Source organism: Crocodylus porosus, unplaced genomic scaffold (assembly GCF_001723895.1).
Source record: "Crocodylus porosus isolate Cpor-Errol unplaced genomic scaffold, CroPor_comp1, whole genome shotgun sequence".
NCBI classification, from domain to species: domain Eukaryota; kingdom Metazoa; phylum Chordata; order Crocodylia; family Crocodylidae; genus Crocodylus; species Crocodylus porosus.
Window position 1 is genome coordinate 43,037,123 of NW_017728951.1, and position 11,030 is coordinate 43,048,152.

At 47.8% G+C, this 11,030-nt stretch overlaps 1 long non-coding RNA gene across 1 annotated transcript in view; it reads left to right on the forward strand.

Annotated features, from left to right (window-relative positions):
- Positions 1–5,396: 5,396 nt before the first annotated feature.
- The window catches only part of LOC109323941, an 11,104-nt gene continuing 5,470 nt past the window's right edge, over positions 5,397–11,030 (forward strand). Inside the window, exons 1-2 of the long non-coding RNA XR_002104792.1 lie at positions 5,397–5,408; positions 5,442–5,452. This is a non-coding gene — a long non-coding RNA (uncharacterized LOC109323941). The remainder of the gene's footprint in view (positions 5,409–5,441; positions 5,453–11,030) is intronic.

The window sequence follows — 11,030 nt, forward strand, 5'->3', positions numbered from 1 at the left end:
AAGACTATTTATCTTAGATAATGAAACTTTTAATATACTAACATAATGAAACTTTTAATATACTAAGATGTTTTTTCACCCAAAGCAAAAATTCATTCCTGAGCGGATCAGCACATTGTCTATACACTGTTTAAGTCCATGTACTAACTCTGGTCTCAGATGAGAATTTCACAGAGTCTAATAATTCATATAGAAGGGATGAAGCCATAAAGTTCAAGCCTGGACTGATATTTTGGATACTGCACAAACTAAGGAGAGTTGCACTGCAAATTCAGATTCAGCCAATGTTCTCTAGTTTTTGTTGCTGTTGTTTGTTTTTGTTTTTGAGTCTTGTCCTCCAAGGTTCTGAAAGCATTATGTAGGATGCTGAGTCCTTGAGATATACTGAGGACAATAGAGTTCCACCCACCGGGGCTACTCTTCCCCACCCGTTTTGTCCACTGTAATACCTCCAGTCACTCAAACCATTAAAGGTGCTGTACATTCTCACTACAAAATACCTGTGTAAGAGGGGAGAGTATAGGATGGTAGAATGGTAGATCAAGATCTAAGTATGACTCATTTTCCCACTCACAGAAAGCAGTCCACCACAAGACAGCCAATTCTTCAATGACTTGCAAAGGCAACTATTTTGGACAGGAATAAAAAATTATATATCCAGTTGAAACATCAGAAGGAATTTTAGGAACACAGATTACAACTCCTTAAACTGGAATTTGTCCAAGACACAAATGCTAAGACTCCTTGTGAAGGTGCAGCAGGATTGTGAATGGCCCTAGTCATCTCAATCTCAGTTCCACATTTTATCCAAAAGATGGCATCAGTTTTAATACTGATTCAAAATAAGAATACCACCATATGAATAGCCTCAATCACTTCCTGTTATTTTCTCAAATTACATTGGAGGTCTCTCAATCAAAATATAAAGAACCCTACCAACTCTACTCCTTTTATGATCAAGAAAGGAAAAACTTTCTCATGAGGAGGGTGTGGCAGAATGCCATCACTGTCTCTCCCCAAACTCTGCTATCAGGCTGATGATCAATCTGACAATTTGGTTACTATAGTCACTGCAGAGGGAAGACGCTCCTGGCCCCATCAGCTTCAGGTAAGCCTGAGTTGTAACCTGAGCTGGATACGTTCCTAAGGGAGGGGAAAACCTGCTCCCTCTGCCTACATGACTGGCCTCACACACCTGGGTGGGGGAACCTATTGTTCTAAGCAACTGGGAGGCAGCTAAAGACCCTGCCAGTCTACCCAGTAACCAGTGATGCATTGCAAATTGGTTGACTGGCAGCCAACAACAGGTTGCCTGGCCTTCATGGGTCAGGTAAATAAGGTCATACAGTCTATATAAGTTAAAGACTGCCCAGGAGGTGGGGTAGCAGCCATGATGAGAACTCTTAGAGAAGCTGGACCATCTGAAAATAGCTCTCTGTCTTGAAACTCATGGTCAATGAACTGCTTGCCTCCAGAGAAAATCTCCACCTGCCTCTGGATGATACTTGTGTGTAAGGTACTAGAGATCTAACAAAATATATAGCTTGCAGTAATACAGATGCATAATCAAAGGCTACCATGCCACTGTTTGCTCTAAGGGATTTATCTGATATTGCTCTACCCTGTACCCTATTCCAAACCTACTCCTTGTAACCAATAACGTTCTTCTCTGTACTTAGCATGGGCGACTTACTGGGAGAGGGTCAAGATTATGCCTTGGGGTCCCCTTGGTTCAACTGACTAAGGGCAACCACTATTTGTGCTTCAGACTGAGGGAAGCACCCTAAGTTTTTGCAGTGGGTCTAGTACCCTCAAGGACTACTAGAGCTGTGTTTCCCAGGGGGCATAGAGCCAAGACCAGTCCAGACCCTGGGTGATGGCATCACTACCCCGAGGCTTATGGGTGTGTTCCAGGAAGGGGGTTAGCCAGATGTGAGGGACCCCCAGGGAGGTAGTTGGAGCCTGGAAAGTGGTCAGGCACAGTGTGGTGGGTGGCTCAATGCAGGACCACCCCCTACTGGCATGCCAAAGAGCATAGAAAAGCACTGCAACAAGCTACCCAGAGAGACTGTGGAATCTCCATCCTTACAGGTTTTTTAAGACCTGGGCAGACAAAGCCTGGACTGGGGTGTGGTAGTTGGAAATGGTCCTGCTTTGAGCAGGGGGTTGGACTAGATGACTTCCTGAGGTCCCTTCCATTCCTAATTTTCTATGATTCTATGATTTCTCAGAAGATGCAGAGTGGTATGACCTTCAGTCAGCTAGTTTGGGGTGTGCAGCATATGCACTGGACCAACCCTGTGCACTGGCTCTTGCATCAGTGTGGACTGGCACCATGCACCTTGTGCCACACCAGGCTGAAGCCAGCATGTGCTGCATGCAGCCTGTGGAACTGAGCTCAGGCATTTGCTGCATGTGGCATCTCTGTCAGACCATTCCTGTATACTGGAATCAGGACCAGTGTATATCAGGTCCCATGTGCTGGATCCAGCGTGCAGGGCTGGTCTAGCAGGGCGCCATATGCAGCACCTGCCCCAAACCAGCAGCATGTGCTGTTTAGCTCAGTGCCCAAAATGGTGCAGCATGTAGCATGCTCCCCAAACCAGTACCACATGTAACACATGCTGCAGAGCAGCGCCACATGCCACACAGGGTCAGGGTGAGAGCATGCAGGGCTACAGCCAGCACAAATGCTGCAAGCAGCATATGATGACAATCCAAGACACACATCAGACAAGCCCTGAGACTTGGATCTGGTATGTGGGGCTGATCTGTGCCTCTCTTATAGTCCACAGACAGGTCTCATGCCTCTCATCTGGCCCATGGGGCTCACCCTGAACTAAAGTTTTTTCAGCAGTCTATATACAATGCCTTCTGCTGGGGATGTCTGTTCTGCTACTTACCTAAAAAGACATTTATAATGAGGAAAAGCAATGGGTTGTATCTTGCTACATGATGTATTCTGCATGTTACCAAATTAGGTCATAACCTGAAACTTTTTCTCCCGTGTTCAACAGTTCTTAAAAGCAATTATCTGAAAGAAAGAAAGAAAGAAAAAAAAGAACTGGAAAGAAGGGATGAAGGAAATGAGCTTTTCACTTTATTTTTAGCAGTAAAGTAATTCCTGTCTACAGAGAAATCTGCATTGTAGCCTATAATGTCAGGCAACCAAATTCCCACTCTGGGATGCATTTGGGCCTATGATTTTTAGGGGCTCCAACAGTATCTACCAAATTTAAGCTTCCATTTAAAACCTTTATGGTGATTAGGAAAAGCCTGATGATACAACCTAATGCAATATTGTCTTTCAGTCTGCTGCAGAAACCATAGTTCCATTTAATCCATACAATCCAGTCAATTGAATAGGGAAGTGTAAGCCTGAAACACAATGACAGTATGCATTTCAACTTCATTAATTATTCTGCTGCTCATCACATTAGCAGAAACATTCAGCTACTCTAGAGTATTGGTGGAACTTTAAGGTGGGTAAGGCTTGAGAGAAGTACCACCATATTTTTCCTGCAGTCAGCTCTCCCTTGGTCTATCCCAGTTCAATGAAAGGAATGCAGACAGAAGTTGGAATGACCACCAATCTGTCATTTTTTAAATCAATAACACAATACAGAGTTTAGATAAATGAAGTAACATGAAAACTGTTTGAGGCCCACATGAATTAACTCTTCTTACAGTTTTTCTATAGAACTCCCTTCTCCCCTGCACTTCACTCGGCAATATGGTTTTGGAAGAGGCCAAAAAACTCCTTTTTCCCTTTCTCCACAGAATTAAGAGAAATTCTCAAGAGAATAAACTGGGCATGTGGAGATCAGGAGGACCTTTCCCTCATCAGGAAGTATTACATGTTCTTCAAGAGTATTAGTGGGGCTCATCCCCTCTCCTCTGAAACATTTGGTGCTCAAAGTAGAACCAGAGACAGGGTAGAGTAATAAGTAAATTAGAGTATTGACCTGTCCTTCCTTACACATAGAACTCAACTGTTTGCTCACTTTTATTACTGCAAAAGATACTCTAAACCAAAAAGCTGATGATTCAGTCAGTATCCTAACAAAATTAATCAATGATTTCCTACATTCCTATCCTCTGTCTCTCTGTTTGGATCTCTGTTGAGTATGATCCTGTGATTGCTGCCTAGTGACCCACAAGCAGGTTTTGATGATAAGGTGAAAGAAAATTAAATTTACTAGAGAAGTAGCAATTTTGTTCCACTTGCAACAGTGCAAGAGAGGATTAATCATTTCCAAGTGATGATGCTGATCACACCAATACCTTTCACCAGTTAAACATTAAGGTGCATTGTTTTAAGCTACATAGAAAGTCCTAGCCCTTGTCTAAATGACAGAGTACAAAGAAGGTGCAGGTGACTAAAACAAAGAGCCAAGCCAGACTTGTCCCTTCCAAGATTTTGAAGAGAAAGACAAAGACATCAATAAAAAAGTTGATAATGTCTGAAATTGTTTTAAATGCTCTACCTTATATACGCATAAAGGAAATATGCCGAATCACTCACAGTCCCTTAATAAACCACTGTATAAAAGGTATTTGACTAGACCTGCCAGCACCTTCATTTTACAAGGAAGCAATTAGTAGAAGGGAAAACTGTAAAGCATGTCTTTCCCATTCCACCTTTTGTACATTACTATATTTTTAGGGTGATATAAATAACCTCAGTAAGAATAATCCATTAGTATTTTAAGGGTTATACGGCATATGCATAATGTCAACGATTAGGTGAATCAATGTGTAGAGAAATTCTGTACAAAGTAGGACCTTTTATATGGTGTTCTAATATATGGCCGGTAATCTAAGATCCCAACTCCAATAAACCCTGCCATGTTACACTACTCCACTGTAAATAGGAGTTAATTTTAAAAAAGAATCTGCTAGGGCCATAAAAATAACAATTACACCCTATGGGTATGATTGTAGCAGTAGTAGCTGTGCCCTTCCTTTACGTGTAGTTGTGGCATCTCAAGCTGTGATCTTTTCTAATCTCCCTTTTTCAACAGTATTGAATCTGTGCTGCATTTTGATGCAAGGCATGCAAGAAAAACACAAGAGCTTCGTAAATAATCCTGGTGATGTCAGGGATACCACAACAACCTTGATTCTGAATCCCATTGGCTTCAAGAGTTTTCATCGAGTGCTGTTCACTCAGTGTGAGTAAGACTTATATGGCCCTAATAATCAGGCCCTAATCTATCCTGATCCAGAAGATGTGATTTTCAAACAAGCTGAGCACCCACATCTCCAAATGAAAATCAAGGGAGATAAAAACATGATTTCATGCCACTATAGCAATGGACCTATTTCTGTTCATTGCAGTGGGAACAGATTCAAGGCTAAAATTGACCCAAGATTTTCAGAAGTGACTAGTGATCTGAGGTGCCTCAGTTTTTGGAGGCCCAGATTGAGACTTCTTTAAGTGGCCTGATTGGTCAGAAAGTGCTGAAAACCCATTCCCTCAAAAATCAGGACCTCTTTGGTTTCATAGATTTCATAGACATCAGGGCTGGAGATCAGGTCCAGCCCCCGGCCCAAAGGGCAGGTGGTCAGCTGGCATCAGATAACTCCAGCAAGTTAATCATCCAAACGCTTCTTGAATGTGTCCAGAGTAGGTATTTGCACCACTTCTGGGGGGGGAGTCTATTCCGGACTCTGGAGAGTCTATTCTGGACTCTGGAGACTTGGACGGTAAAGAAGTTTTTCCTAATGTCCAGTCTAAAATGGTTTTCCAGCAGTTTGTGATTGTTGGATCTTGTCTTCCTTTGGGACGCCCCAGTGAAAAGACGTTCTCCCACCCCTGATATACTTGGTAGGAAGAGTCCCATGCCTCTCAGCATCTCCTCATAAGGCCGGGTCTCCTGACTTCTTATCATGCGTGGCTCTCCTCTGGACTCTCTCATGCTTCTCTACGTCATTCCTAATGTGTGGAGCCCAGAACTGGATGCAGTACTCCAGCTGTGGCCTCACCAAAGCCAAATAAAGTGGGAGGATGACATCCTGGGTCTTGCTTGAGATGCATCAGTAGATGCAAGCCAGAGTTTTATTTGCTTTGCCAGCTGTGGTATTGCATTGGTGGCTCATATTCATCTGGTGGTCAATCATGACCCCGAAATCTCTTTCGGTCATAGTGCTAGTGTAGCACTGCCAAACCTATAGGTATGATGTGGGTTCTTTCTCCTGAGGTAGAGCACCTTGCATTGCTCTATGTTGAAAGTCATCGGGTTTTGATCCATCCACTTTGTGAGCCTGTCCAAGTCGGACTGAATCTCTAGCCTATCCTCTAGTGTGACTGCACTTCCCCATAATTGGGTGTCATCTGCAAACTTAGTCAGTCTGCTTCTGACACCCGAATCTAGGTAGTTTATGAATATGTTAAAGAGTACTGGTCTGAGTACCAAACCCTGAGTGATGTCACTGGTCACCATGCACCATGTTGACTTGGTTCCATCAACTATTACTCTCTGGGTCTGACCACAGATCCAGTTCCCTAGACATCAGACCGTAAGGTTGTTGAGGCCACGGTTCCCCAATTTTGTCATCAGGACATCATGGGAGAACAAAACAAAGGCTTTTTTTGAAATCCAAGTAAATGACATCAGCCTCTCCTCCCCTGTCCAGCTGACATGTCATCTGGTCATAGAAGAAGATGAGGTTGGTCAGGCATGACCTCCCCATAATGAAGCTGTGTTAGTTCTCTCTCAGGATGATACCTTCCGTTAGCCTATTGTTGATGGATTCTTTAATAATTTTTTACCATGATCTTTCCAGGCACTGAGGTCAAAATGATTGCCTGTAGTTCCCTGGATCTTCCTTCCTTCCTTTTGTGAAGATAGGCACCACATTGGCCCTCTTCCAATCTTAAGGAACCTCTCCTGAGTGCCACAAGTTCTTAAATATACTTGCCATTGGTTACACTATGATGTCAACCAACTCTTTTAGTACTTTTGGGTGCATTTCACCACGGCCTACTGACTTATGGATGTCCAGCCTCTCAAGGTGTTCCCTCACAAGGTCTTCACCAAATGTAGGCATGTGGTCACCCATACCCTCATAATCCTGTTTCCTGTCAGGCAGGGTGATTCCCCTTGGGCTGGTGAAAAACTGACACAAAGTAATCAATAAGGAGATTAGCTTTTTCCTGGGTGTCATATGTCAGCTGCTCCATTGGGTTTAGCAGGGGTCTGATGTTGCCCTTGTTTTTCTTTTGACTTCCCAGATATCTGAAGAAGGACTTTTTGTTGCCCCTCCTTGATTACTGTAGCCAGTTGGAGCTTGGTTTCAGCCTTGGCTTTTCTGGTCCACTCCCATTGGTGCAGGCCAGTGATGTGTAGTCCTCCTTAGAATTATTTCCCATCTTCCAACCCTGATAAGCTTCTCTTTTAAGATTCAGGAAGTTTTCTATCAAGTCAAGGGGGTCTCCCAACCCTTTTACTACTTTTCCTGTGGGCTGTAACAGACTTTCCTTGTGCTTTTAGGATCACGTCCTTAAGGAGCATCCACTCATCTTGGACTCCCTTCCCTGTCATGATTCTTCAGGGCCTTGACAAAAAACCTCCTGAGATTATGAAAATCAGCTTTCCTAAAGTCAAGGATTTCTGCATTGCTGACTGATTTGCCAGCTTTGGAATATATAGAGAAAGTGATCAATTCATGATCACTGTCACCAAACTTCCCTTCAATCCTTAGGTCACTCGCTAAATCATCCTCTTTAGCCAGAACCAGTTCTAGCAGTGGTTCACCTGTTGTCAGCCCATGGACTTCTTGAGTCAGATAGAGCTCATCAATGCAGGTGAGGAACCTGTGTGACAGATCAGATTTAGCTGAATGCTCTTCCCATGAGATGTCAGGGTGGTTGAAATCAACCATGCACTGAGAGCATGTGGCCTCTGTTAGTTCCCTAGAGAATTCGTGGTCAAGCTCCTCCTCCTGGTTAGGAGGTCTGTAATAGACTCCCATAGTAATGTCCCCTTTGCCATGTTCTCTTCATAGTCTAACCCAGAGGGTTTCCAGTTACCCTTCTTGGGTGCCAATGTCACCTAGTAAGGAAGATCAAAGAGAAAACCACCTATGCCCAATGTTCCCTCTAAGGAGTAGTGGTCCATGAGTGCACTGCCTTGGTCCGTGAGCGCGCTACCTCAGACCGTGAGTGCACCACCTTGGTCTGTGAGTGTGCCGCCTCAGTCTAGTGTGGGACACTTACTGAAGGGGGCTGGGGCCTGGAGGCCAGGGGCTGGAGGCAAGGACTTGGGGGCTGGGGCTGGAGGCTGGGGGCCAGAGGCTGGAGCCAAGAGACTGGGGGCTGGAGGCTGGGGCTGGGGGCTGGGCGTGGGAAGCTGGAGCTGGGGGGGCTGGGCCCGAGAGGCTGGGGGCTGGGGGCTGGGGGCTGGAGGCTGGAGCTGAGATGCTGGAGGCCAGAAGCTGGGGCCAGGGGTCAGAGGCTGGAGCTGGGGGCTGGAGGCTGGGGGCCAGGGGCTGGAGCCGGTTGTTGCCATGGGCTCTGCCGGCTCTGGGAAAGTGCTCCGCTCCCCCACATCAGGGCCAGGGAGTGGAGCACTTCCCAGCTGGCAGAGCCTGCCTCAGCCCCTGGCCCCAGCCTCCATCCCTGCCTTGCCTCACCTTGGAGAGGAGCCACTGCCTGCTCCAGTGAGGCTCCGCCAGCCCCAGGACACTGCTCTGCTCTCTGGCCCTGATGCCACATGCCTCCTCGCTCTCCGAGGCCATGCAGGGGAGTGGAGGAGTGTCCCGGAGCTGGCAGAGCCTCACTTGGGGCAGGCAGCAGCTCCTCCCCAGGGTGTGGCAAGGCACAGATGGAGGCTAGGGGAGGGGGCTGGTGCAGGCTCCGCCGGCTCTGGGGAAAGGCTCCACTCCCCGGCCCTGATGCAGGGGAGTGGAGCACTTCCCTGGAGCCAGCACAGCCCACGCCAGGCTCCTGCCCCCACCTTGCTTAGGAGCTGAACTTCAGCTCATCTCCTGGTGCGCAGCCTTGAAAAGGCTGTGCGCGGCCACACTTTTAGTTGTGTGCGGCCATGCATGCACACACCTTAGAGGGAACCTTGCCTGTGCCCCCAACCCTGTGATCCCAGCCCCCAGAGCCCTGTAGTCACTCATGTAGCTGGGATTGCTCCAAGCTGTGTTATTTATACCTACATGGATGAGGTGCATGGGGTAGTGGTTGGAGGGCTGGACAAGTTTGGGGATCCTCTCAGCTACATCCCAGCTACATGCCCCTGGGAGGCAGCAGACCTCATGGGCTAAGGGTGGCAGATTGGTCCCTCTGTCCCCATCAAGAAGGAGTCTCCCATAATGATCACTCTGCACCTTTTCTTAGGTTTGGTTGCTGGTCTTCCTTCCTCAAGTACTGGAGCCAGCAACTCTGCTGGCTCTGCTGATGTTCCAAGAGGTTTGTATCTGTTGTGAAGTTCTGGGGGTGGGGAGGGGTGACCCTGGTGCAGGGTACCTTGGGGCCAGAGATGACCTTTGTCCAAGCAACCCCCAGCTGGACTTCATGGAGGCTCCTCTTGTATACCTTCATCCTGCTAGCCTTCCTTGATCTTTCCTCCTCCTTATTCAGGTGAAGAGTCTGGTACTAGGCATCAATCTCCTCTTTGCCATCCGTGATGGCAGCCTCTACACCACAGCCTGGAGCTCCCCTGTCTGGCACTCCAGAGACTCTAATGTGGAGCACACCCCACAAGGGAAGATGTCCTTGCTCCTTATCCCAGATGCCTGCAGTCATGCCAGGCAGCCCCCACAGCCTAGAGCCAGGGGTTCTGTCTGGGTAGAGGCCTCAGTGGCTCCAGAGGGGAGGCTCCCACTGAGGGGAAGGGTGTGTGTGAAAATCTTCAGGGTGCATGGGATCACCACCATTGCACAGGTAATAGTCCAGGCTACTGCTGTGCCAACCCTTCTCTTCAGGCTCGCCAACTAGAGCCTCATGCCCATCCTCCCGAGTGAACTCACATGCTAACTCCCACATTAACTCATGCACCAGGCCCACAGCATGCCTGTTTGCATGTTCTGTTTGCAAGGCTCCAGTTGCATGGCTCCCTGTGGAGCTGGGCCAAGTAGGAGCCAGGTGGAGGCATGACCGTCCTTGACTCCGCTCAGCTGCCTCCTGCAGTTGTCTTGTTCCCACCCACCGCGGGCCCCACCTACCTCTCAGCTGTGCTGGGAGTCTGGGTTGGGGTCTGCCAGGTGTCCCCTGGGGGTCATAGGGTTACAGGGGTGTGATGAGCTTCTGACCATGCATCTCATTCTGGAGCCTGGCCTAAACTTATAACTCAAACCAGAACCTGCCAAACTTGATAATCATTTTTTAAAATCCTAACCAATGCTATTGAGAAGCATCAAGTATTGTACTGTAGCAACTGGTAGATGAGGCACATCTTGTAAGCAGTGCTGTAGCAAGGTGGGTGTGAGTAGGGCAAATGCCCCAGGTACCAAAGCAAAGGTGCTGCCTAGCCAGGGTGAGGCATGGGACAGAGCCACAGATAGCTTGTTTGGGGGTGCATGGTGACAGGGGAAGGTCAGCTTCCACCACTGTGTGCACTCCCAGGCAAGCACTGGGGGGGCGTGTGCCCCCCAAATCTGTGCACAGGGTGAAGGCAGGCTGCTGTGGGCTTGCTCTGGGCTCCAAATTTCCTTGCTACAGTACTACTCATGGGCAACTGGTGCCTCCTGGCTCTAGGGGGCACCAGCTGCTGATCACTAATGGGGAGGGGGTTCCCCCAGCAGCCAATCACTGCCACCGGTGGAAGTGGTGGCAGCAAACCCAAAGTGCTGATCACTGACCAGGGCAGCGTGCAATTCCCGGCTGCAAGGCCAGGACCCATATGGCATTAAATGGGGCCAGCCCGGCCCAGCCTGGCTTGGCATAATGAAGTTCCAGCTGCAAGACTGGGTACCTCACAGTGCGGCACAGAGCTGTCCCAGCCTGGCCTGGCCCGGTGCAGTTGTGGAGCCAGCCTAGCCCATCCCCTCCATGCTATGCCACATGGGCCCCAACTTTG